The sequence below is a fragment of the Ochotona curzoniae genome, unplaced genomic scaffold, assembly GCF_017591425.1.
Source record: "Ochotona curzoniae isolate NIBS_2020 unplaced genomic scaffold, NIBS_Ocur_1.0 scaffold_4683, whole genome shotgun sequence".
Taxonomy (NCBI): Eukaryota; Metazoa; Chordata; class Mammalia; order Lagomorpha; family Ochotonidae; genus Ochotona; species Ochotona curzoniae.
In genome coordinates, this window is record NW_024467121.1 from 11,126,266 (window position 1) to 11,153,105 (window position 26,840).

At 38.2% G+C, this 26,840-nt stretch overlaps 1 pseudogene; it reads left to right on the top strand.

Moving 5' to 3' along the window:
• Positions 1-16,920: 16,920 nt before the first annotated feature.
• LOC121148249 lies at positions 16,921-17,074 on the top strand (annotated as a pseudogene).
• Positions 17,075-26,840: the final 9,766 nt, after the last annotated feature.

Sequence of the window (26,840 nt, forward strand, 5' to 3'; positions counted from 1 at the left end):
CCCAGCTTCTTGTGCTCTTTAAATAGCTAATTATAGATTGGATTTCAATCACTTTATTTTCATGCAATGTTTATATTTTTTGTAGCAAGCTATAACGTTCATAAAGAACATAGTACATCTGCTTCTAATTGTTTATGTAAACAGCTTGTGCATTGGCAAATGTTGTAACTGCCTCTCTCAGTTCAAATCCTCTAATATCCTGCAGGTAGTAACTTAACTTTTTTTTTTTTGTCAATGTAGGTATCAGCAAATATTAGCATATGTGTTTGAGACCCAGTTATCAAAGGAGCTATAGAACTAAAGATCTTAGATTTCAAAGGCTTATGTTTTGTGTATGTATCTTTGTGAATTTATGCCCACCCATGTATGTATAATTTGTTTGTAACTTGACCTTTCCTATCCTTGTAGAAGGACACAGGAGGCATTCCTAGACAGGTTCTTCCTATTTCCTTGCTTCAAAATTGGCTCCAGCCTAGTTTTGTGCAGGTGCTAAAATAAAAACAAGACAAAGCTAAACAGATGGTCACACCGCCCTCTCCTCATCTCAGTCAGCTTGATTAAAATGGTCATTCTTCCAAAACTTGCATGTCTTATGCAAATGCATCAAATATTTCCGCAAACCATATGTGCAGTATCCCAAGTTAAGTGCCAGTAGATTTATGTGAAAGTTATAATCAATACCCACTCTAACAATGCACTCTCAGAGACCTCAAAAGTATTCTGTTGAGGTACTTTGATTTGCATGCAACTGTAAATTGTGGAAATTTCTACCCAAATATTTATAATACTTAGTCATGGGAGTATATACCATGAAGCAAACTGAAACCTAGAGAAATTGACTGTAAACTTGATATGAGTAAAATGCTTATGTCATGCATTTGGCCTTATGCAAAATTTTAACATGCCTTAATCACTTAGAAATTATACTGTTTTCAAAAAATTTATCTGAATTCAGCAAAATTATTTTTGTTTTTAAACCTGAGTCTCTGTTGAGTAAGTGAATCTGGACTTTCAAATGAGTTACCAATTTAGCTTTTGTTCCTGGGGATGGTGTATTGCATCCACCAGCTGTACTAATGGTTTAGTGTAGAGGCAGCTGTGGAGATGTGAGCGTCAGCCAACTGCTTCTCCCTTCCGTACCTTCAGGATTGCGTAGATGTACAGCCCGTGTCGTAGACGGTTACCTGTGTGATTATTGTGCACACCTAGGGGAGAGCACTTCAACTTGACAGTTGATTTAGTCAGATTAAGCTATTTCAACATTCTATATAATTTTAAATACAAGGAGTTTTCAGAGAACATGGTGAGCTCCTAATAGGCTTCCTTTTAACAGCTGGAACATAAATTCCTTTAATATCTGTGAAGAGCCTATGATATTCCATTGTTAAGTAAAGCCCACTCTATTTGCTACTGCTTTAAACACAAAATAGAGATTAAACGAATTCTTATTTGCTCTCATCCTGTATCATTTTCAGAAGATTCATTCTTCTATCTAAATTATAAATTTCTAGAATTTGAGATGCAGACATATTTCTTCTCTTCCATGTCTCAGAGTCATTGCAGAGTACAGGAAACTGCTATTTTATTATATATCTACCCATCCCGGCACTGAGGGGTGGGATTGGTGTTTTGACAGAAGAGAAGCCTGTTAGCTTCGTCCTCCAAAGAGGAGGACGCAGAAGCTGACCCAAGGAGCCAGGAAGTGGGACCTGGAACCAAATCTCCTGACATCTTAAGCACAGACTTCAGACCTCTAGAGTGGAAACGTTTTAACTAGAACTAAGTGTTTATGGTTTAAAATCTACTAATCTATCCTATTAATCTATTAATCTATCAACATAATCATATGTTGCTGCTGCCCAAATGAAGATGGTGCCCACTTCATGATGCTGATTTCTGAAGGTTGCTTGTCACTAGAGAAGTCAGAATTTCCACTCTTAGTTACATACACTGTCCTACAACATACAAGGATGTATGTATACGTGTGTTAGGTTTGGCAGAGCCAAAGTGACTCCACCACCATGCTCAAGCCAAGCAGACATTCCCATCCAGGCATTTTTGTTGAATTATCCTAACCTTGTCTCTGAGCAGAAGACCAACATCCACCATGATGAGTGTTCATGCGAAACATTACAAGCATATACAAACCAAAGAGCTGCTGCCTTCTCCCATCCCCAGCCCATTGCTGTATACAATGCATGGGCATTTGGCTCACATGGTCACCCCATCATGTGGAAGAGGTCCCAGGCCATCTCCTGCCATCAGATTTTCTCTCCCCTAATAAAATCTTTGCCTGAACTAAAAGCCCCCCTCTCTCATTCTCAATCTTCTTCGACCTTGATAACATGTATGCAGATACACACATAACATGAGCCGACTTCACATTAGTTTATGCATTTCAAATGCTATTAATAGCATATCACTTTGCACATTTGAGTTGAAATTTTCCCAGCATAACATTTAAGATTAAAATATATTCTTCTTAATTTTTGTAAATGTTTTTATGATATTAACTATGTTGTTTGTGATCATCATATCTTCATATCAGATACATACCAAGCACAAGGAGTCATCAAAATTTTTTTATTTACTCTATTTCTCTCTGCCACACTAATCCCACATTCCCACAGATAACTATCACTTTAAATTTTCTGTTTATCACTATAATACTTGTTCTTAAAGATTCCCCACAACATAGTATGTGTATGTGTCCCTAAACAATATTTTGTTCATTTGCATGTTACTGGAGCTTACTTAAATGGAACGCAGTTCATGTTTGAATGGCTTCAATTTTATTTATCCGTTTATTAGCTGGTAGACATTAGCATTGGTTCCACTTTGAACTACTTTATACGATGCTGCTTTGAAGCCATGGCCAAAGTTTTGAATGGGCGTGATTTCATTCTCACTTACATCCGCCTAAGAGTGGAATCGACAGATCACATGGTTAACTCTGTTGAACATTTTCATAAACTGGTAAATTATGTTCTAATTCAGTCATGCTTATCACATTCACAACAGCAGGATATGGCAGCTCTAATCTCGTCATGTAGAGACGGACATTTTACTTTTAAGAGGCTCCCAAAGCTTCAAGTGACTGACCATCTCATGTCTGCACCAGGGTGTAGGTGAGCTCTGGCATTTGAGCAGCATTTGATATGTTACATCACAGCATGGCACGGGGCTTCACATGGGCAGAGATGACAAAAGTGCTGACCCTGGGCTGTCTTTCAGTTCTTAAATAACCACTAACGCCATTATATGGAACCCACCCTGATGACATCATCAAACCCTAATGATCCGCAGGGGCTTCACCCCTAGATGTCATTAAAGCATCAGTTTTTTGATTGAGTTTCCAAAACAAGAACTCTTGAGGACACATTGTGATGATAACAGATTATTTGCTAGTTCCGGAAAGCACCATTTTGAGTTGTGCTGTCCCTCTCTAGATGGCAAATGCCAGAAGGAGGAAGTTGGAGTGTAGTTATTTCTCTGTATTTAGTTTCCATGTTGAATGCATTCCCCTTGTAAGTATGGCAGTTGAATAAATAAATGAGTACTTAGTGTGTAAACTATTTTCTTTGCTTTCTTCTTCCAGGCAATTTAACAGTTAATACCTGATACCCAATGGTGTGTAGAAAGAACATAAAAGTGTTCTTACACACAGTGTTCTTAATATAGTGCTGTAAAAGCTTGCGTTGCCTCAAAAAGCTAAATAAATGGAACTTAAATGGTCTGAGCAAGATTCCACGCACAGTGAGTCAGAAATGTCCCATGATGGAACTCTGCCCTAGAAGAATATTACATAATTTGAGCTGTTTCAGAATGCCAGGGTAGCCAATTGATATATTATTGACTGACTACCTATACTCTTTCAGTCCAGTGGAACATTATGTCATTTTAAAATACAGTTTAATACATCCTTTACATACTCCAATTTTCACATTCATTTTTTTGCTTAAGAAATTTATCTCAAATAAATATATGCTGAAATTAATTTTATAGTAATTCCATATTATGATTTCTTTGCATACGCACAAAAAATTCTGAGGAATCAGGAAAGCTTAAAGGTAACAGAAATTCTTATAAAAATTCTTCATGCATTCAAAGTACCCAGTAGAACATCCTGTAAGTTACAAAATTATAGTACCCCAATTACAAAACATGACATACAGAATACTTCTTCCTCCACAACTCAATTTATTTGGGAAAGATTTAGCTATAATTTTACATTTTGTTGATAAAGTGCTCAAGGATATATCTACATAATCTTAATTATTTGTACAGCCAGAAGCTGTATCCTGTTATACACAAAAATCCCTGTGTAATTGGATATATATGGCTTACCATGTAGTGTGAGTTTAATCAAACATTATGTCTGTTCATAGAAATCGGGAATTTCACTTGTAACTTTTTTTAAAAGATTTATTTCTTTTTCTTGAAAGAGAGAGAAGAGAAGAAGACATAGAGAAAAAGAGATCTTCTCTTAGCTGGTTTATTTTTGAAATGGCTGCAATGCCCAGAGCTGAGCCAGTCCAAAGGTACGAATCATGAGATTCTTCCAGTTCTTCCACACAGGTGCAGTGGCCCAAAGGTTTAAGCAATCCTCCGCTGCTCTCCAGGCCATCAGCAGGGAGCTGGGTTGATAGTAAAGCAGGTGGACTTAGAACCAGTGCTCATATGGGCTGTCTGGACCACTGTTGAACGGTTCGGCTGCTGTGCTATTGTGCCAACCCATTCACTTGTTACTTTTTTAAAAATCCTCAAAAAGAAGTGGGTTTTGTTTGTTGTTTTGTTTTGTTTTGCTTTAGTCATATATTAGGGTTAGTTTTGGGGTTACACATTGTAACACCACATATTATCATAATTACATGTGTTATACTACATGTTTGCCTAAACAGCTATATAAGAAAACATTTCATGTGTGGGATGTCGGCACCTCACACTTTAAATTCCTCTTCATTACTCTTTTTTCTCACAATTCACTGACTGGCTTGATTCTTCTGGCTCATTTATTGTTCAGGTGAACTTTTAAATGAACCGGTGAAGTTTACAGAGGAAACACACTTAGATTTTGCTTGCAATCACTGCATAGTTCTCATTTATTAGAAGTAAACTATATCTGTGTAATATTCCAGTTCCATTCAGGAATTTGTTTTGTCTCTCATTTACCTAATTAAAAATTCTCTATAAATCTTGAATTTTAGTTGCATGCAAAATTATACATAATTATAAGAAAATTATTAATTCAGAAATAAAGCAAGTGTTATGTATTCTTTGTCACTTCTAAATCACTACTTTATGTACTCTATGGCGCCGCTTAAATTGTTTTTCCAAATGTTGAAATGATCCTTTATAAAAAAAAATTCTGTGTGTATGGAACCACCTCATTATGCAGCAGACAATATAGCAGAAGGCCTCATAAATTTCACAGGCTAGATATTATTACAATACGATCAATAAAAGCAGCATGATAATTACTGACTAAAATAAGATAACTGCATACTAAAATTTTTATTTGCAACTAAAATTCAATAATAAAGCAAACAAGGGATTTTAGGGCCATTTGTATCTTGTATTTCTTAAGAGTGAGTAAATAAAGAAAATTGACAGTAGATGATCTTACTTCTTAGACAATAAAATACAGAGTGGGAACTTTTGCTTCAATACATGATTATATTCCTTTGCCTTCTTATGAGCTAAACACTCCCTGAATTTTCCTGTTATCCTCCACCTGCATTAAATAAAGACATAAAACTTTAGAGGAAAATGGCCACTGATAATTTAATATTTGCATTGAAAATATATAGCTTTATGAAAACGTATTTACAACCGAAGGAAAATTTCATTGTGATATTTTGGGAACTCTAGTCTCACAATGTTCACCGTGTGCCAGGGAGCAAACCTACTTGCAATCCACTAAATCGGTTGTTCATTTATCTTCCAGGAAACACATGCAACATTATAAGTTTGAATTTTGCTTTTTTTCTGCTGTTCCTTTTTTTGAAGTTATAAATTCCAGAGTTTGCTACTAAAATATTCAAAGAAAATAATCTGTAAAGTAATTCTCTGTTCTATGAAACTAAAAAACTATCCATTATTGATCATATTCATATACAAAGCATATGAACCCATCATCTGTGAAGATTTTGTGACACAGTTGAAATGGTTAAAGTTGGGTGACATGGGTTCTAAACAAAATGCATTTCCCTGTAATCAATGATTATCATTAAAAGCATACAAGTCAGTCATCTTTTTTATTATTTAATTAATGAAAGATAAATTCCATGTATCATTCTGTCTCTACGAAGCTCCTATCCACATAGTTTGACTAAGATCATTGGGAATGAGAAATTAAGGATGGAGGTGTGGCCATGGTAGCTCATCCATCACGAAAGCCTATCAAGTTACTTTTCTCTGTTTAAAAAATAAGAAATGCAAAGACTTGTTAAACACCTGAGAGATGCTAGTGCTGCAACAAGCACATTGCTACATGACTCCAGTCAAATTGTCTATATATTTTATGAGCGACATAGGATTAGGAGATGCATCATGACATCACAGGTGAGAAGACGGGTCTTCTAGAGATTAGTGGGTAAGTCTACCAGGTTGTGTAGCTGTCATGACAAAGCCAAAATCTGGACTTGGGAAGCAAATATGGACAAACTCTGGATATAGTGGTAGTCTTTAAAAGTGGCTTAAGAGGGCCTAGTGATATGGCCTAGTGGCTAAAGTCCTCATCTTGAAAGTGCCAGGATCCCAAACGGGCTCCAGTTCTAATCCCGGCAGCCCCGCTTCCCATCCAGCTCCCTGCTTGTGATCTGGGAAAGCAGTTGAGGACCGGCCAAAGCCTTGGGACCCTGCACCCATATGGGAGACTCGGAAGAAGCTCCTGGCTCCCAGCTTCAAATCACTTCAGCTCTTGTACTTGTGGCCATTTCAGGACAGATTCAGCAGATACAGTACTTTATTTTTTTGCCTCTCCTCTCTCTGTAAAATCTGCCTTTCAAATTAGAAAATAAAAAATTAACAAATTTTAAAAATAAGAAAGCAAACTGAAAGGTGTCCAGGCCTGCCTAATTAACCTACATGGAAAAATATTTGGGTATCAGAAAGCAATGAGTAGGGATTTGACAGCTGTTTATAATCTCAAATCTTGTCATTCAAGTGATTGAAATGCTGTCAAAAGATCAATACCTAAGTGTAGAGGAATCACATTGGAACAAAGGGCTTCCTTTCTGACCCACTTACAGAACTTGAAATATTGACTGAAATACACCCCTGGGACGAATCAGAATGGTGACTCTGGTTCTGCAGGCAACACAGCAAGAAAAGGTAGGAATCCACGCTGCAAAATTAATCACTCACATGTTGGCACAATCCAAAAGAATGATTTGCATCTTGGTATAATTTATGACAAAGCAATCTTTAAAACAATGAGCTCTAGAAGAGTATGATAATGCCCATATGAAAATTATGATTAAAATCACTCAAAGACCCAGCCAGTCAGTCTCCAACGAAGCAGACAGACTGCGGACAACTTCGTTTGTTCATACAGTGCACAGCAGCCACTGGAGTTTGGCAAAGCTCATGCTGCCTCTTGGATATGCACGCACACATATACAGACTGTCAAGGATCTTCATCATCTTACGGTTCTATAAAGGGAACAAAGGGACTCATGCGTTTGATGGCTTTGAGTAAATCAGCTATTTGATTGGCTAAAATTTAAAAATGAAGAAGGTCTCTATGTCTACATTCACCTCCGGAAGTGGCTGGCCAATCTCACAGGTGTTCATTTTACCGAATTATTTCAATCAGTTCAGTTGGAGACAGCAGGATATCACAGACCAGGTGGCTGGCAATGAGCAGTGACTTCTCACACTTCTGCAGGCCTGGAAGGTCAGTGTCAAGGCACTGCTGCTTGGACGGCTGATGAAGGATGGCCTTCTACCAACATCCTCACATGGTGGAAGGATAAACATTTCTCTGGGGTTTCTTTCCTTAAGATGCTGATCCCAATTCTGAGGGCTCCACCATCAGGGGTTAACACTCTCCCAAAAGCCACCCCTTCTCCATATACCACCGTTGTTGGTATTAGGCGTCCAATTTCTGGACCTAGAGAGAGCACAAATATTCAGTCTATTGTGCCCCTTCTTTTTTGTTCATTGAAAAATGTTGGAGGAGGAGTTACAAAAAGGAAAAAGCCTTTTCAACCAAGGATACACTACTTGTCACTGCGATTTCCACTTTTGTCAAACACCAAAATCAAGTTACATTCCTAAGCTGATTTTATAAGTTATCTTATCAGATAATAAAGCATATAAAAATAAAGACTTCCTGTACCTGAAAATTCCATACGCAAGGGAAAAGGCTAGTGTACGTTACGAGGAAGATTTCCGACATATATATCAAGAGTGAGTTAATATTCTCAAAACAGAAAGGACTCATAATGTTTGAAAAGAAAAGAACACACATGTCCAGACAGCAATGCATGCAGAAAATAAACATGAGTCAGATCAAGAAAGTACATATGGTCTCCAAGTCACTATGAGAGATTCTTTAGGTTCACAAGCAGGCAAGGATCTGTCACCTACACAAAGTTAATTATTAAAATAACATATTTTAATACTTATAATAATAATCACAGAGATTTTAAAAATAAGCAAGATAGTATTGGTGGAAAATCAGTTGTATTGACTTCTTTGCACTTACTTTCACATTTGTTGAAAAGCTTATAATAAGCTCACTTTGGAAACTTCATTGTAATGGAATATCATGAATCTAGTGAAGATTTAACTTAGTTATGCTTATTGTTAACATTTGGTTAATGTTTCAACAATCTGGTCACAGAACAATATGCTTTACAATCCTAATTATATTTGGAAAATAAATATGTATACATATGTAATATATAGTTCAAAAGTAACTAGAAATATACACACCAAATACTTTATTGCAGAGGTCCAGGTTGTGGTACAAGGGGTTAATCCCACCTAGCATTCCATATGAGCACCAGCTTGAATGTCTGCTTTTCAGCTTCTGATCTAGCTCCCTGCTAAATCACCTGAGAAAGCATTGCAAGATATACCAAGTACTTGGGCCCCTGCCAACCATGAGGGAGGCCAAGATGAAGGTCATGCTGAAGGCTGGCCTATTCCCAGACACGTGGGCATGGAGGAGTGAATCAGTAGATCAATTTCTGTCTTACCACAACTATAAATTTCAAATGAACAAATAAGCCTTTTTAAAATAAATAAGTAAATAAATAACTTGTTCCATAATGGTGGAGTTTATTTTTAATGTTTGTATCTGCTAACCTCCTAACTAGATTATTTTGTTTGAATAATTATGCAATTAAGACTTTTGTATGAAAGTGAAAAAAACACAACTTTTGTTCATTTATTAAAAATAAATTATTCTAGAATAAAATTAAATAAAATAGTAGGATTATCTGGAATCGAAAACTAATTATGATATATTGGTTTTCAATAAAATGATTCCATTAAAGAATAAAAACTCACACATGCGTTGAAAGAATCAGCAAGCATGTAAAGAAAAAGCAATAATTCTCATGTGCAATTATAAATTATCAGAGATGTTTATTTTCCTCTTGTTCTTATCTTAACTGTCTAATTTCTCCATGAGAATTTTGATTACTTCCGAGGAAAACACACTTTAATTGGCACCTTGGGGTTGCAGCAAAGCAAGCATCCTGGTGCAAGAATAATTAGCTATAGCCTTTCTGAAAAGCAGCTCCCAAAATGCTTCCGGTGTCTAAACGTGGATGGTGTTTCATGTTGTGAATCTGTTCCTGCTGATCTATCCTAAGGATGTATTCAAAATCTGATTCATGACTTTCTTGTTCTTCCAAAATCATGTATTTAGGGAAAATGTTTAAGAATAAACAAATGAACGGATCAACAAAAGTATACCGATGTGATAGGAAACTGTAAGGTCATTAAAATTATTTGTACTTTTAAATAGCAACTCATGATTGAGCATTAGGGTTAATCCATGCATTATTTCAGGCATTTTAACATCTAAGGTTTCGTTTGATCTTCTTAATTAACCTATGAGTCATCACTGTTACTCAAATTATTATTATTGTTTTCCACATTAGGGAGTTGAGGCTCCAGAAAATAATAGGGCCATTAAGCCACAACATGTCTGAAAAGAGGACTATTGCAGCTCAACTCTTGTACATTGTATTATGGTATTATATAGGTCTCTCAAAGTGATGAAATCAGACCACATTAAGGGTGGATTTATCATTTAAATATTATCCTTATATAAGCATAAGAAGAAATGTAACAAAATACTTGTATATCAAGGGTGGCTTTCATGTTTCAAGTAGTTCTCTTTATTTTGTCCATTTCTATGTTTCTCTAAGTAATAACGTGGCTCTAACTGACAAAATATATGTTTCCAAAGAATTATTCATATGAGTGATATGCTTGATACACATAAAGAAGTACCAGTATAATGAGTAACGTGACTTCATACACACTCCGTTCTATAATAATCACGCAGAACGCGAGATTAAACACACCACCTGACTTACAGCATGAAGGTCAATATATTTTTGTCCCAATTCAGAGCTCCTCCTTAAGTAAATATGAACACAGCAGTATCTGTAATAAAATAAAGATTAGAATACATTTGTCATCCACAGGGCCAAGGTGCAGAGACTGTCATTTCACCCTCACCGGTTCATTTGGAGAGTGAGGAATCGCAGCGGAAAGAGGCAGGTCACTAAGATAACGCATGAGAGTCTCTCCCAAGGTGTGTGCTTCTCACCATTCTGTCTTCAAATACATCAGGTGCTATCTTCTAAACAAGATCTCAAACACTAATAAAATCGTATGCATCTATAAGAGAACACTCCACTACATCACCATTTCACATAGACAAAACAAGAGTCCATAAAAACTGAGTCACACCAATGTAGAAGTCCTCCCAAGAAAGGTGACTTATAAACGGAACCAGGAAACAGCATGCTCAGTAAGCATGAGGTGTCAGGAGTTGTATCACAGATTGGCCATAAAATGAGACATTCAGGCGAAGATTCATATCCTGACTCTATAGCTCACTAACTGAGTAATCTGAGACAGGTTACTCACTTCCTCGATACCTCTGCTTCCTCGTTATATTATAGGTTAACATCTCTTTCACAGAAGAGTTGTGAATAGTTTATGCAGGAATGTGCAAGTCTCAAGACTGGAAATACAGTATCCAAAGTAGTCAACAAATGCATTTATTGAGTGCCAAGTCACTTCCTGAGATCCAAACAAACTTCCTGTTGTTTTAGGTAGAACTGTGTGAACGCACAAAACATCAGGCTTTTGTAATCAATGTTTCAGAGATATCTCATTGATAGTTCTTAAATAAGTGTTATTAACATAAAGAGAATACAGATTTCATAAAGTTCATGTATACAATTTTTTATGATACATTTTAGAATCAGTGCAATAGCCTAGTGGCTAAATCCTCATCTTGCATGCACTAAGATGCCGAATGGTATTGGTTTGTATCCCGGCTGCTCCACTTTCCATCCAACTCCCTGCTTGTTGTCTGGGACAGCAGGAGAGGATGACCCAAAGCATTGGGACTCTGAGTTTGTGTGGGAAACCCAGAGGACACTGCTGGAGGAAGCTCTTGGCTTCAGACTGGCTCAGCTCTGGTTATAGACGCTACTTGGAGAGTGAACCAGCAGATGGAAGATCTTTCTGTCTTTCCTTCTCTCTGTAAATCTGCCTTTCCAATATATTTTCCAGCCTATAGCACCAGACTTTGGGACTACCTGCTTCCACCCCCAGTTGACCTCCATCTATTCTGTCTCGCTCTTTCTCTCTATTTCTCTCAGTTTCTTTTGTTTCTCCTAACATGTTTAAACGCAATAGGTTCAAGTTCTGTCTCATCCTTCAAATTTTTTGGTCATTTTTGTGACTTTTGTTGTTTCCTTTTATAGAACACCTCCATGTACAGCCTAGAGCAAAGACTGTAACAGTGACATAAGAAAAATTTCAGCAGATAGAAATATGAATCCTAGAATTTAATAGCATTTATGAGCTATGACAGAGTTTCAAATCTTTGCTTCTTATTGACCATTTTTGCCATTGATTTGTGCCACATTGTGGTGATTCAGACACTGGGCAAACTTCCATGTGGATTTCTAGGGGGAAGCAAAATGCACAAAGCAGCGTGTGCCTCATCTCCCCTGACAATGCTTTATCTCACACGAGATCCAGTTCAGATCTTAAGAAAACACATTAGCTGTGAGGCAGGAATACGCTGGCAAGAAAAGGGTGTGTAATTGCAAGAAATGAACTCTGAGTTGGATAGTCATTCCTTTGGAATCAACTCATTTGACCAAATGTATAGTACAAGCAGTATTGGTATTAGGGGCTCAGCATCCTGTCCAAACAGTTTCCTATTTGACTGTGATGAGTACAATTAGTGCAAACTCACACAATACAATTTTTAATTGCATAACTTGCTTAGTGGTTCCAATAATTTAGACCTTATTTAAAAAAAACCATAGTATAGAATTATCTGCTATATATCATCTCATGCAATCTATTGCTAAATTCTGTTTCCTAATTATCTCACAAGTGTTACTAGTATTGTTCACTTTACTAAATTGTGTGCTATTTCCAATTCTTATCTGTTCTTTTTCCATAATTCCCAGGAGCATATCTGTATGCAAAATGTATATTAAGCATTCAGTAAATATCTGTTTACTAAATCTACTGTGCAAGTTGAGGCCCTTCTCTATCAAGAGCTGTTTCTTTTGTGTTCATCATATTGAGCTTTTCATGAAAGAATTTTAAAGCCAAAACCATAGGAAAACATTTTCCAACATATGAAGCAATTTGAAGGTGATAAAATAAATTTAGGAGAATCTCAGAATTCACAGCCTCATTCATGTACTACCAAAGAGTAAGATTTCAAACAGAAATTAAAACAAAAAAGGAAGACTGAAACAAAGGACGTGGAGTTGAGAGGAGACAGAAAGAAAAGGGAGACAGAAAGAAGGCCAAATGAGTAACAAAAATAAATAACGGTAAAAAAAAAATAGCTTTTTTTTTCAGTAGATAATGAATGCTTGGGAGTAAGAGAACAGAAAAAGTTGGAATGGAGGAAGGAAAACAGCTGAGCATATTAAAAGAATAAAACATGTGGAAATGGCTTGGAAGTGGGCCAGGGAAGGGAGTAAGAGACTGTAAAGAGATTCAGACATTCTTTAATAGGCAAATGGCAGGAGGGTGGAACTGCAGCAGCAGCTATGCCCCGGCATCTGTCTAAAAGGCTTTGGCTCATAGCGGGAGGACAGAACAGGCAACCAACAATGGGTGTGAAAAAATATATACCTTCCCATGGTAAGAAAAATCTAGAAACATTCAGTAACACTGTCACTCACTTGTGCAAATAAAATGAACCTACCAAGCTGCTCTCTGCAATATCTCTGAAGACACTAATTCTCTTTTCCCTTCTCCAAGCCTCCTCTTCCAAGTAATCATAGAATCTTGTTCAAAGTGCTCTTGCAGTGTCTCCTAATTCGTTTGACTCTTCCCACATTTCACATTATAGTTCATATCTCCATTTTTCCCAATTATTTAGAATAGTCACCTCTGAACTCCCTCCCTGTCTTTATCATGCTCGAAAGAGAAATTCTCTACTACCAGAATGTCATTCTATTTTGCTTTTCTTTTTAAAAATTAATTTGAAAGAGAGAATATTCCATCCTGTAATTCACTTCCTAAATAACCAAAATTGCCTGGGACTGATCCAGATTGATAGGAGCAACGAGGAACTCCCATCCAGCTCTCACACACAGGGGCAGGGGCCCAATTATTTGGACTTTCACACATCGCCTTTTTAGGCACATTAGCAGGAAATTTTTTGGAAGCAGACTAGGTGACTCTCAAATCATCCCTCTAATATCAGGTCTAGTTTTGCAAGCAGCAGCTTGACCCACGGCATCACAAGTCTAGTACCTAGAATGTCTTTCTATCGGTTTGATTGTGCACATCTTCGTTAAAACATCCCAAGAATTTGCATGATTTTCAAGATGAAATGTACATTGCCCAACAAGACCCTGTTGCTCTGTCTTCACTTCTGATCACTAACCTCTCATCCTAGTTGTGGTGCTTAAATACAACAGCCTGACATCAAGAGACTCTTAAAAAAAAAAAAAAAAAAACTTGTTTATTTGAAAAAGGAGAGAGAGAGAGAGAGAGCGTTCATATCTTCTAGTCCACTTCCAAAATACTTGCAGAGACAAAACTGAGGGCTGAACGCCAAGTGCCAGACTGATGGCCTCAGTTATTGAGACCTCATGATGGCCTCATGGTTCTGTACTAGACGTTGGATTCCCAAAGTGGGATCCAGGTATTGAACTCACTCACGTAGATAGAGGATGTTTAACATAACCGAAATAGGATGTTTCACATAAGCGAAAAGAGTCTTCCCATTTATAGGCCCCTTTCAATAATACATTTACTTAAAGAGAGAAAGATGAATTGCCAACTTTATCATCTCCCAGATTTCTTTGCTGTCCCTGTTTCCAGTTTGAAATAAATCAACCATCCCGTTGGCTTTCCAACTCAGTATTCAGGTAACAGAGATAGTGTCAATTCTAGCTGAAATGAATTCAGTATAATTTTTCTTGTCTGTTTCTCTGACCAATTGTCCTCCTTCCCCAACCCCGAATAAAATTTTCTTCAAGATAAGAAATACACTTGATTCTGCTATTATAATTTATGCTTATTCCAGTGAATGACATATGTGCTGATCTCAGTAAAGGCTTTCTGAGTGAACACATTAGTGACTGAATTGATGAATAAATGAGAATATTTTATGTAACATAAGCCAGAAACAGAAAGGTTCTAAATTTTTAGGGGAAGACTAATACTGGTTACATGATGTCAACAGAAGAATGAAAGTTTTGTAGAACAAATCTAAAGCCAAGATTTATTTGTGCTGGTCTGATGCCTTACAGGAAATGAATATAATCATTTGCCCAGGGTTGCTATTCTAACAGATCAAAATATCTGCAATAGATGGAGGACAAGTGGTGCATCTACATTTATCACCAACAAATTAAAAATAAATAAAACAGGGCTCAGATACAGGGAAAAATGATTATATTAGTGTGGAAACAATGGTATTACCCACTTTAACCCTGTAGCCCTTGACCCTTTATACCCTAATCAACTAAGTAAGATTATTAAAAAATCATTTTAAAAATAAGAAGGTAATTTATAATTTATAATCCCATCATCAATATCAGAGCTGTGTGCTACGGGAAGATAAAGAAAGTCAAAGAAAAACAACCTGGGATAGCATCTTTAGCAATAATACTGACTGAATCAACTATGTACTGAGCTGACTGATGCAGAAGCTACAATGTATAGAAAGGAAGAACTATGCGAAGAAATAGAAATGCTTTATTGACTAGAACTCACTAGTTCTACACCTGGTATTGCTGATCGGTGATGAATATGACTTCCAAAGTCCTTGACTTTGAAGACTGAAAGTTTGATATGTATTTTATTCTACCACCCTTAGCCATTTTAAAAACTGTTCCATGCTTGGAATAAACTATTCATTAGAATATGGTGTGGAAACACTTTTGTCTTTTCCTAAAATTGTGCAATTGCTAGCCACTTCCACACGTCCCTGGAGTATAACCAACCAGTCTATAGCCCTTTTCTGTCCTGGTCGAGGTAGGCAGCAGAAAAAAGTTCAAGTGTTGGGGCCCAGCGGCATGGCCTAGCAGCTAAAGTCCTCCCATATGGGCGCCGGTTCTAATCTCGGCAGTTCCATTTCCCATCCAGCTCCCTGCTTGTGGCCTGGGAAAACAGTGGAGGACAGCCCAAAGCTTTGGGACCCTGCACCCGTGTGGGAGACCCAGAAGAAGTTCCTGGATCCTGGCTTCAGATTGGCATAGCATTGGCCATTGAGCTCACTTGTGGAGTGAATTATCAGACGGAAGATCTTCCTCTCTGTATATCTGACTTACCAATAAATAAATCTTTAAAAAAAAAAAAAGTTCAAGTGTTGAAGAGACTACCATCCATATGGAAAACCAAAATAGAGTTCCTGGTCCAGGATTGAGCCTGACCAAGATCTGCGGCTAACTAGGAAGTGAATCAGCAGATGGGTGTTGTCTCTCTCTCTCTCTCTCTGTCTCTGTCTCTCTCTCTCCTTTTATACATTCTAACACTGATATTCAGCATAAGAAAAATACCTCAAGACACCATTCTCAACAGAAGGGAACAAAAATCTAGGGCTTAACATGAAAATATTTTAGATGCATAATAGCAATTAGAAATGTCTAAAGCTCTCAACATGAAAATGATAAACTAAATTAATTTACAGTTACTGATCTGAATGAATATTTATGGTACTTTGAAGAAAAAAAAAAAAGAACAGGTTTAAAACAGAACACAAAATAAGATTCTGTCGTAAGAGCCAGCATTGTGTCATAGTGGATAAAGTCATCTCCTGTAACGCCAACATTTTAAATGGCTGCCAGTTTGTGCCCTGGCTGTTCTTCTTCTAATCTAGCTCCCTGCTAAGGGCAGGGGAAACGCAATGAAAGATGACCCAAGTGCCATCCATGTGGGGAATCTAAAAGGAGTTTTTGGCTTTCCCTGGCCCAGCGTTGTCCCTTGCCACATTTGGGAAATAAACCAAACGGAACATCTCTGTCTTCCATCCTCCCTCTACTCCCTCCTGCTATCTCTGTAATGTTGACACTCAAAATAAACAAAAAATATTGAAAAGATTTATTCTGTGTGATTTTAAGGAAGAGAATGGAGTAGGAACTTGATCTGTAAGTGTGGCTAATATAAGATAATGAACTCTTATTCTTTATTTCTACAGTTTAGTATTCATGGACAAGACACATTTTTATATTCACCCAGTAGGGGAGATACCAAAATTATGAAAGTAGTCTTCCCAAGGAAAGGCTTACCTGTTGTGCTTCAGCTGTGCTGGCCTCCGCAGTCTACCCAAGTGTGGGAAATTCAACAGCACGATTTGTGATAGTGGGACACTCAGGTTCTTCTGCAAAAAATAAATACATATTTACATATGTACAAATAAACATATAAATTCACATTTACATATGTAGCAAAACTAAACAAAAGTGTTTCAAAATGCTTGATTTTTGCAAGGAAATGCAGAAGTACTGGACTGTGTACCACAGCCCTGGAGTCTGTATGCCCCTGTTTCACTTTCACTTCTGCAGCAAAACACTGAAGGGAATCTGCATATTATCTGATTCTGCCTTCTACTCTTGAAAGTGAAGAGGTTGCTAAACTCACTAAAAGCTGCGTAATTTGATTGGCCAATAGTTTAAACCAATGCATTCATTTATGTATACGCACTGTCAAACCCTCATATGCATCCTTAAAGGCAGAACCAAGAAAATTAAGTCTTTCTGTCAGTTGATAGCACTACCAAAGGCTTCTGGTGAAACCATGCATTTGTTGTATGGCCTGTGCATTGCACAATACGGAGAAGTCCAAACCAGTTATAATGTAAGGCTGTTGCTGACTGTTAAGCTAAAATGAGTAGACATATATGAAGATTGGGGCAGATGCCTAGTTTTTACTAGGGAAACAACTTTGGAAAACTATGAACAAAATTTGCAGTAAAAACAATAGCTGGTCTTATTCCTCCCGCTCTATGGCATCACCTAGGCGCCCACTGGTATAGTGATAGCCCCTGTTGACATGAGTAGAAACTGCAGTTATGCTCAAGAGTACACAAAACCTTTTGAGATTTAGGCAAAATGCAGAAGCCAGAATCATCATGGCAGGAGGGTGATTTGCCCTGGGTAGGGAGAGCAGTTTCCCTTCCATAGGAAACTGGTGAGTGTTCGCTGAACTGAGGCACAGGGAAGCAGAGAGGAGCAGGCAAGAGAACTGTGAGTGTGTGTGTGTGTGTGTGTGTGTGTGTGTGTGTGTGTGTGTGTGTGTTTCAAGCTGGAGGCTGCTGAGTTGAAAGCGACATCCAGGGAAGCTTAGCCTGGCTGGGGCGTGTAAGATAGGAGATGGAATGTGGAGAGTGTTGGCCAAAGGCTTGGCCAAGAGGCTACTGCGGTAATTCAGACACGAATGAGGCTGTAATTTTGAGCAAGAAGATGTACTGGGCAATACAGAAAATGATTTGGTTCCCAGCTCTATTTATGTCTCTGAATTAATGACAAGAGAGGAGGAACTGCAGCTACTGAAGTTGTGGTTCCTATCTCAGCAGCCTGTACCTGAGTGCATCTATCTGAGTGCATCTCCACCCTGAATGCATGCAGAGGAGGCTCTTGCGGTGGTGCAGGAGGTCAAGCCACTACCTGCAGTGCTGGCATCTCATAAGGGTTGCCAGTCCCTGTCCTAGCTGCTCTACTTTCAATCCAGGTCCAGGCTATGTGCCTGGCAGAGGCTGGCCCCTGACACACTAGAGACCTGCATGACCCTGCTGGCTTTGGTCAAGCCTGGCTCCGGCTGCTGCGGCAATCAGGGGAAATGCCCCTACGCATGAAAAGCTCTCTTTCTGTATCTCCCTGTATGTCTGTGTGGAAAGCTTGGAAAAGGCCCAGGCTTTCAGAGAATGAGCAGTTCCAATATTCCTTAATATGCCATCTCTGACGGCTGGCATGGCTCTTTACTCTTGAAATTATGGCAGAAAGAAAATAGCTGACTGGAAAGGAAGAAAGAAGAGAATTCTCATCATATAGGTATGTGAATTTAATCAAGTTTCATTTTCAGAAATGATACATCGAGAGTATTAACTCAAAGCTCTTTCACACTGAAGAGAGATGGAGTTCAAAACAAAAGAGCCAATCAGTGAACTCTTCAAGTACAAATAACGCATGCACCTAGCAGCAATAAAAATAAGGTCTTTTCCTGGGTATTGTTTTGTGGGACAGGGTTACCGTTTCAAAATCCGTGTGCCTTGTTATTAGCAAAATGTTCTACACTTACACCCTAGTAAATATTTTTACAAGATAATATTTAATGATAAAAGTATTTTGCTCAGGAGCCGCTCCCTGTCAACAACTGGAAGTTGACCTCTAACTTGCCTAAAGCTGAACAAACAGTCGTGGGGGATATTTGCATTTGTCACTTTTAAAACTCCGTCCTTTAAAAATGTGCTATGAAAGACAGTTTCCTTTATTAAAAAAAAAAAGAACAGAAAAGAAAGCCACTGCTTCTTTTAAAATTATTATTATGTTGTGTGAATTTTCTTTTCAGCGAGTCTCCTAAAGTTAGCAGAGAGCTGAGTCTCTTTTCTAGAAATCCAAAGAATCCATATGAATTCATTGAATGCCATTTATAACAACTCCTCACCCATCCGTGCTGCTGCTGTCCACAGAAGCACATCTTTGAAGATGAGATTCATGACCACAGAGAACTATGCCAGGCCTCCACAGAAAATGTGCCTTGGCAACCTTTTCTTTAGAATGTCATCTACTTTCTTGCCTCCAAAAACCTTTATGGAAGTAATATGACATGGGTAAATGCCAGCTCTCTGTCACAGATAGGCACACTGTTCTGCTGTCCCAGCAGCATTAATCCGGGAGGCCGGAAGCCAGGGACACCATCACAGCTTTGCCACATTGTTACTGAAATCCCTCTGTCTCCTCCAGGCATCAGGTTATTTTTTTATTAAACAAAAGAAGTTTACAATGATGCTCCTAGGGCACTTTGATTTCCTGAAATATTTTCTGGCAGAAATTTGTCAAAGATCTTACTTCTGTAGAAACTTCTAATGGAGAACATGAAGATTAGCTGTAAAATATAATAGGCTGTGTGTTGGCATCTATCATCCATGTTAGAAAATATATAAATATATAAGGGATATAACCCAGCACAAGTATGTTTCTGATTTGGTGAAGTTGGGTAGGTTCTATTGTCCTTAGCTAGGTGTGTTTCTCTCTGTGTATGTGTGTGTTTGTGTGTGTGTTTGCTGGAGAAAGAACTAGTGAGATCCCTTGTGGTGTGGCTGCCAGAGGGAGGGTGGCTGTTCTGAACTGGAGCATTTGTTTACCTAAGCCTTGTGTGGCACTCATGTAGCCTGACTCAACCCAGAAGCGTCAGAGCAAAGGAGCAGTTGTGGTCTGTTTTATTCTATTTATGGGGATCTGGGCTGTAAAGGTGAATGTGCATTCAAGTCCATATGCTATGGAGAAATAAGATGTTCCAAAAGTGTCTCTCTGGCTATTTTTAAAGTCACAGCTAATAATTTAGCGGCTGACACTCTGGGGCTTGCCTGGATCTAAAAATACTTGCTCTCTTGAGCTTTCCGACATTGGTCGGGGAACTGGGCTGGGAGCAGTGGGAAGCCACAGCTAATAAAATCTGAACCATCAAGAAATCCAGCACAAAATCAAATTCAGTGACTCAAAATTTAATTTTAAATGATGAATTTGACAGGTGATTCCCCACTAATTAAATTTGTAAAGGTATTTTAAGGAAACAAATAAAATGATAGTCAACCTGACACAATCCTTGGAGTATAGCACTGAGTCTAAAATTGTATTCCATCACCTCTTTAGCAGCAGTTTAGCGACATCAGAGAGATGATTCCAGCAAATGGCCCACTTAGAGCTGACAGCTGACCCTCAGGCTCAGCTGGTGAGTGCCTTGATGGGGTCAGGGCCTTGGACACCAGGGGAGGGGGTGGGGGCCCTGCTCCACCGTTGGTCTTTAGATTAGGCTTTTCCCGGGCTTGGGTGCTCAGCACTTTACACAAATTGAATTCATGTTCAAGGAAACAAAAAGGCTGATCTTTCTTTACTCTCAATACAGATCATAGATTGCTCGTCCCTCTCTGAACCTGAAAACAGTTGCATTCAAGTATTTTTCTTGCCTGCTGATATTTATATATAACAAAGAATTGAAATTTATTTGTATGTTACGGCTATATTTTTAAGGCATGTTTGGTTATGTATGTATGCCGAGCATTTCCAAGGGCTACTTAAATGTTGGAAAAGGTATTTGAAATTGGACCTTCTGTCATTTTTCTAATTTGGCTTCCTTTTGACCATTTTCTATTCATCTATTTTTACTTCTCTAAGCATTACTTGCTCATGGCTATTATCTAGCCAGCTAGCTATCATCTATGTATCTATATCATCTACTTATCATTTATTATCACCTATCATCATCATCATCATCATCTGTCATGAGATGGAAACAGTAAGTATTCCAGTATACAGCATCTTTATTGTCCTATTTTAAATGCAAGTGTTTAACCTAAACATAAAGCGATTGTCTCAAGCCTTAGGCAACTTATTAAAATGGAAGGAGGCACAGAGCGAAAGCATGTGGATGGTTTGATTGACAGAGCGAGACTGCCTATATTCCTGACCACAAACAGTGATGTCTCCCGTGCTCTGTTATTTTCTAATGTCAAACATAGTTCATACTCTAGATAAATAGAGAACACATCTGAATAAAGGACATGGTTTCTGATAAAACAAGTACATCCCTCCCGCCTGCCAATAGGACCACCCATCCACAGTGAGCGATGCATTAGAGGCCCCTCCCTCCTGCTGGGACTCCAGGTCCCCTGGCAGGATGGGCTCTTCCTCCCATTCCTTCAAGGGTGAGTGGAGACAGGCTTGCGTTGTATGTTTTCTCAGGCCAGTGAAGTTTAATTCCCGGAGTTGGGTTTCTTTCAACTGATCTCAGTCATGCAAGGCTTTCGGATGGGAAATGTGTGGGTTCTGATGCTGCCCTGAACATTCTAGCTTAGTTTCATCGAAATGGAGAAAAATGACAAGGCACACCGGATTTCTATTATCAAATCATTTTACATCAAAGAATATGATTCCAATTTGCTTAATTTTTGCAAAATCCTGAAAGAGACTAATATTGAATTCAAGTCAGCTACAAATACTTTATTAGATCTTTTCTCAGGCTATGAACATCTCGTTTTACCTCTGTAAAACATCAGATAACTTACTAGGAAAAATATGAATACATAAGGGTACTTTGAAAAATTTGTGGAAAAAATAGAATTGAAAAATGTTTATTTCGGTGCAAAACTTTCTGATATCCATGCGTTGTTTATAGTATGCACTTTTTCTCTTTTAAAAGGTATCTTTTTATTTGAAAGGCAGATTTACAAAAAGGAGAGAGAGAGAGAAAGAGAAATCTTCCATCTGCTGATTTGCTTTCTAAATGGCTGTGACAATTATATCTGGGGCTATCTGAAGCCAGGAGCTTTTTCCAGGTCTGCCATGGGTGCAGAGGCCCAAGGATTTGGGGCATCCTCTGTTGCTTTCCAGGCCATAAGTAAGGAGCTGAATCAGAAACGGAACAGCTAAAATGCAAACTGTTACCCATATAGGAAAATAGCACCATAGGTAGAAACTTAACCTACTATACCACAGCACCAGCCACCAGCATATGGGGTTTTCAAGGAATTTCTAAAGACTCCTTTTACTTGGATTTCAAGAATCTCTTAATATTGTGTATCATTTTCTTTTTTATTAATTTATTATTATCATTATTATTATTACTGTCTGTGGTACACTTTTGTAGGTTTAGGGATACTCCCTTCACCATTCCTCCCTCCATCCCTGAGTTTTCCCTACTCCACCATTTTCCCCATATTATTACAGTGGCAGTCACAAGATCAACATTTTGCTATTTAAGTGCATTGTGGCATTGTAAGTATTGGCAATGGTGGAAAATCTAGCATGCTGCAATGTATCTTTGCTTCCTCATATGCTAGTCTCCATTATGTAGTTCATCTGTGTGAATATAAACATATAGATATTGACCCATGTATCTATTTGATTTGTATTCTGCATCAACGTTGCCATATACCAGAGAGGAAATGTGATTATTTATTCTTCTGGGATTGACTTATTTCATTTAGTGTAATTGGAACCATTTAGTTACAAATGGTAGAATTTCACCTTTTCTTAAATTGATGTGTAGTATTTCATAGAATAGATGTACCAATGTGTCTTTATCCATTCCTCTCTCAACAGTCATCTGGGTTGTTTCTTTATCTTCATTATTGTGAATTGTAGTGCTATAAATATAGGGTTGCAAGTTACTTTCACATATACAGATTTCATTTCTTTTGGATGTATTCCCAGGAGTGGGATTGCTGGATCATACTGTAGATCAATTTTCACTTCTCTTAGCACTCTCTACAATGACCTCCATTGTGGCTGTACTAGCCTACACTCCCACCAACAGTGGAATAGGGTACCTTTTGCTTCACATCCTCACCAGCAGGTGCTGTTAGTAGATGTCCTCGTGTGGGTAGTTCTAACTGGAGTTAAATGGAACCTCAGTGTGATTTGTATTTGTATTTCCCTAATAGCTCGGGGACTTGAGCATTTCTTCCTAAATGTATCAGCCATTTGGATTTGATCTTTGAAAAATGCCTGCTTATTTTCTCTGCCTATTTCTTCACAAATTTGTTAGTTTTGCTATTGTGTGTCTGAAGCTTTTTGTAAACCCTGGATATTAATCCCCTGTCTGTGGTATGGTGTACAAAGAGCTCCCATTCTATTGATTGCTGCTTCGTTTTGTTTATCATTTCTTTTGCTATACAGAAGTTTCCTATCTTAATGTGGTCCCATTTGTTTATTTTGGTGTTGATTGCCTATGCTTCTGGTGACTTTTCTATGAAGTCTTTACCAATGTCTATAACTTGCAGAGTGCTTCCTATGTTTTCCTCTAACAGTTTGATGTTTTCTGGGTGCAACATTACATCCTTGATCCATCTAGAGTTTACTTATGTGTAAGGGGAGAGGTGGAGGTTTGTGCTTCATACTACTGAAGGCTGTTATCAATTGTCCCAATGGTATTTGTTCTTTTGGTCTCTATTTGGTTTATTTCCTCCCTTATTTTGATTTTTCTTCAGTTGATCTTGGTATAATTTTGCTGTTGTTTCTCTAGCTCTTTCAGATATATGGTTAGCTCATTTACCTGGTACCTTTCTTGTTTCTTAACATGGATGCAATTGCAACAAATTTGCCTGTAACACCGCCTTGGTGCGTTCCACTCACTTAGAATAGGAATTGTCCTTCTCTAGTTCTGTACAGCTTTTCTCCGCTGCTTTCTCTCCACTCATGACTATGCCTTCTACCCTGATTGGCCATCTTTCTTCCCTGCAATTTATTTTCAAAAAATAAACTCAGCATATGTATATGGAAAGCTGCAGCTAGGCTAGCTGCTATTGGCCACAACCACTGGCTTCAGGAATGTAGTCGGTAGGTGGCTCCTCAGAACCATAAGAAGGTCATCATGCTGCCCTCCAGCACCACCTCTTGTGCCAAACTCTTTCCATGATACCAACATCACCTTAATATCAAAGCTGGATACACACCAACAAAGAAAACTACAGACCAATATCCTGCTGAACATAAATGCAACAATCCCCAACAAAACACTAGCCACAGAATACATCCATACATCAGACATCCAACTCACCTGCATCAGGTGGAATTTATTCCTGCCATGCAGGCATGATTTAACATATACAAGTCAATGTGTGTGATAGACTATATCAACAAAATGAAGACTAAAAACCATATGGTATTCTCAATATATGCAGAGAAGGCATTTGACATTCTAAAAACCCTAAGCAAGATAGGCAAGAAGGAACATTCTATAACACAGTCAAAGTAATATGTGAAAAAAACCAATTCCAATATCATACTGAATGTGGAAACATTGAAAGCTTTTCCACTAAGATCTTGAAACTAGACAATGTCCACTTTCATAACTGCTACTCAACATAGTATTGGTAGGCACCACTAGAGCTATTAGGCAAGAAAAAGAAATTAAAGGGATTCATATAGGAAAGGAGGAAGTCAAATTATCTCTGCATGCAGATGGCATGATTATTTACACAGGAGAACCAAAAAAAAAAAAACTCAATTGATTGAGACTATCGGAACTCATAGGAAAGTTTGATAGGATTGCAAGTTACAAAATCAATGAACATAAATCAAGGGCTCTAATAAGCACAAACAACTCCTTGACTGAGAAAGAACTTGTAAGTATAGTCCCCATAAAATAGCATAGGAGAAACTTAAATACCTTGGAATAAACCTAACTAAAAATGTGGAAAGCTCTGTGGTGAAAATCACAAAACATTGAAAACAAACAAACAAAAAAAAGTAGATGCTAAAAGAGAAATGTTCTATGTTCCTGGATTGGTAGGATCAACATAATCAAAATGTCCATGTTGTGTTGCTGAAATCAGCAATACATAGTCAGTGTGATCCTAATCAAATTCCCAACATTCCTGTTAGAGACAGAAATTATTTCTTAATATGTCTGTAAATTTTTGAAAACAAGAGTAAATAGAGGGAAAAACAGAGAGATCTTCCTTCCACTGGCTCACTCCCCACAAATGGCTGTAAAACCCATTGCTGGGAGAAGCTGGATCAGAAGTCAGGAGCTTCATCCTGGTCTCCCACATGGGTGGTAGAGGCCCAAACACTCCGACCATCTTCCACTTGCCTTCTCAGACACATGAACAGGCAGCCAGAAGTGGAAGCATAGGCCATGGCTGGAAATAACACCCTGATACAAGATGCCACCTGGAGTTTCAGGTGATGGCATCACTTTCTGTGTTGCTACACTGCTCCTGGATTTTGAAAAGTTTCTATATCCAAAATAAATTGAGTTTTAGCTCTACTTTTCAAAATCTTCACTGAGAAAGAGTCAGAAATTTACCCATAAAAAATGTACAACATCAGACAAACTTCTGGGGCTAAACCTCTGCACTGTGGATCTATACTATACAGAAAAAAAAATGGCTGCAAGTGAAGGGCAAATTGTGGCAATAGGAAGATAGGTGCTTGCAAGAAGTTCCTTTTTAACACCAAGGGTTTTGGCAAGGATCAGAGGAGCTGAGCTCCCTGCTGGTTCTGAGTAATATATTGGGACAGTATGTGCTCTGAACCCTTGTAGAGTGGAATCAAGTGTCTAGCACCCCATAGCAGCAGAGCTCATGTTTAACTATCCCCATATGTACTTTTATACTACGCTCACATCATGAATTCAGCAGCTCACAGCACCGTTGGGTCTGTGTGATAAAAACCACTTTGAGGACTTGAGAAACCATATTCTATGAAAGTCCATTTCTTGTGAACATTTTCTTTCCAGGTATTTATTCCAAAAGAAGTAACACAGGCTATAGCCTAGGGATGATTGGCAGGCTACGAATAATGTGCTGGCTTTTTTTCTCTCCCCCTAAGGAGAAGAAGAAAAGAAATTGAATCAAAGAAAAGTTGGAAAACTTAGTACAAAAGGTCATGCCACAGGATCAGCTTCTGTTTAAGGCAGACCTTTGATGGGCAGGATCCTGAGCAATACAAAGCAGGTATCTAGCTGCAACCTAAGGGAAAGTTGAAGCATCTCTTACACAGTCTCAGAGAAGAGGAAAGAAAAATGCTTTTGATTGGAGGTGATTGTGCAGGTCAAATGATGGTGGGGAGCGAAGACAGATGCGCGCAGTCTGATTTCCTTTAATCCAATAAGGACCTATTGGAATACTTGCTGCTAACATATTTTAGATTCAAACAAAGGCATAAGACCTCAGGATTAAAACCCCTCTACAACATATAAAGTTGTGGTTTTCATATGCGGTTGATTTTACTCTCCTGTCTTCACTTTAAAAGGGGCTATTTGGCAATATCTAGAGCTAATTTTGTTGACGGAGGTTGGATGGAACATCACTAGAATCTGGTGGGTGGAGACCAAGGCTACTGCTACACAACCCATACCATACTAAGCTGAGGTACGTTCCTGACTGTTAACAGTGGGCTGGAGGCTAAGAAAGCATAACCCAA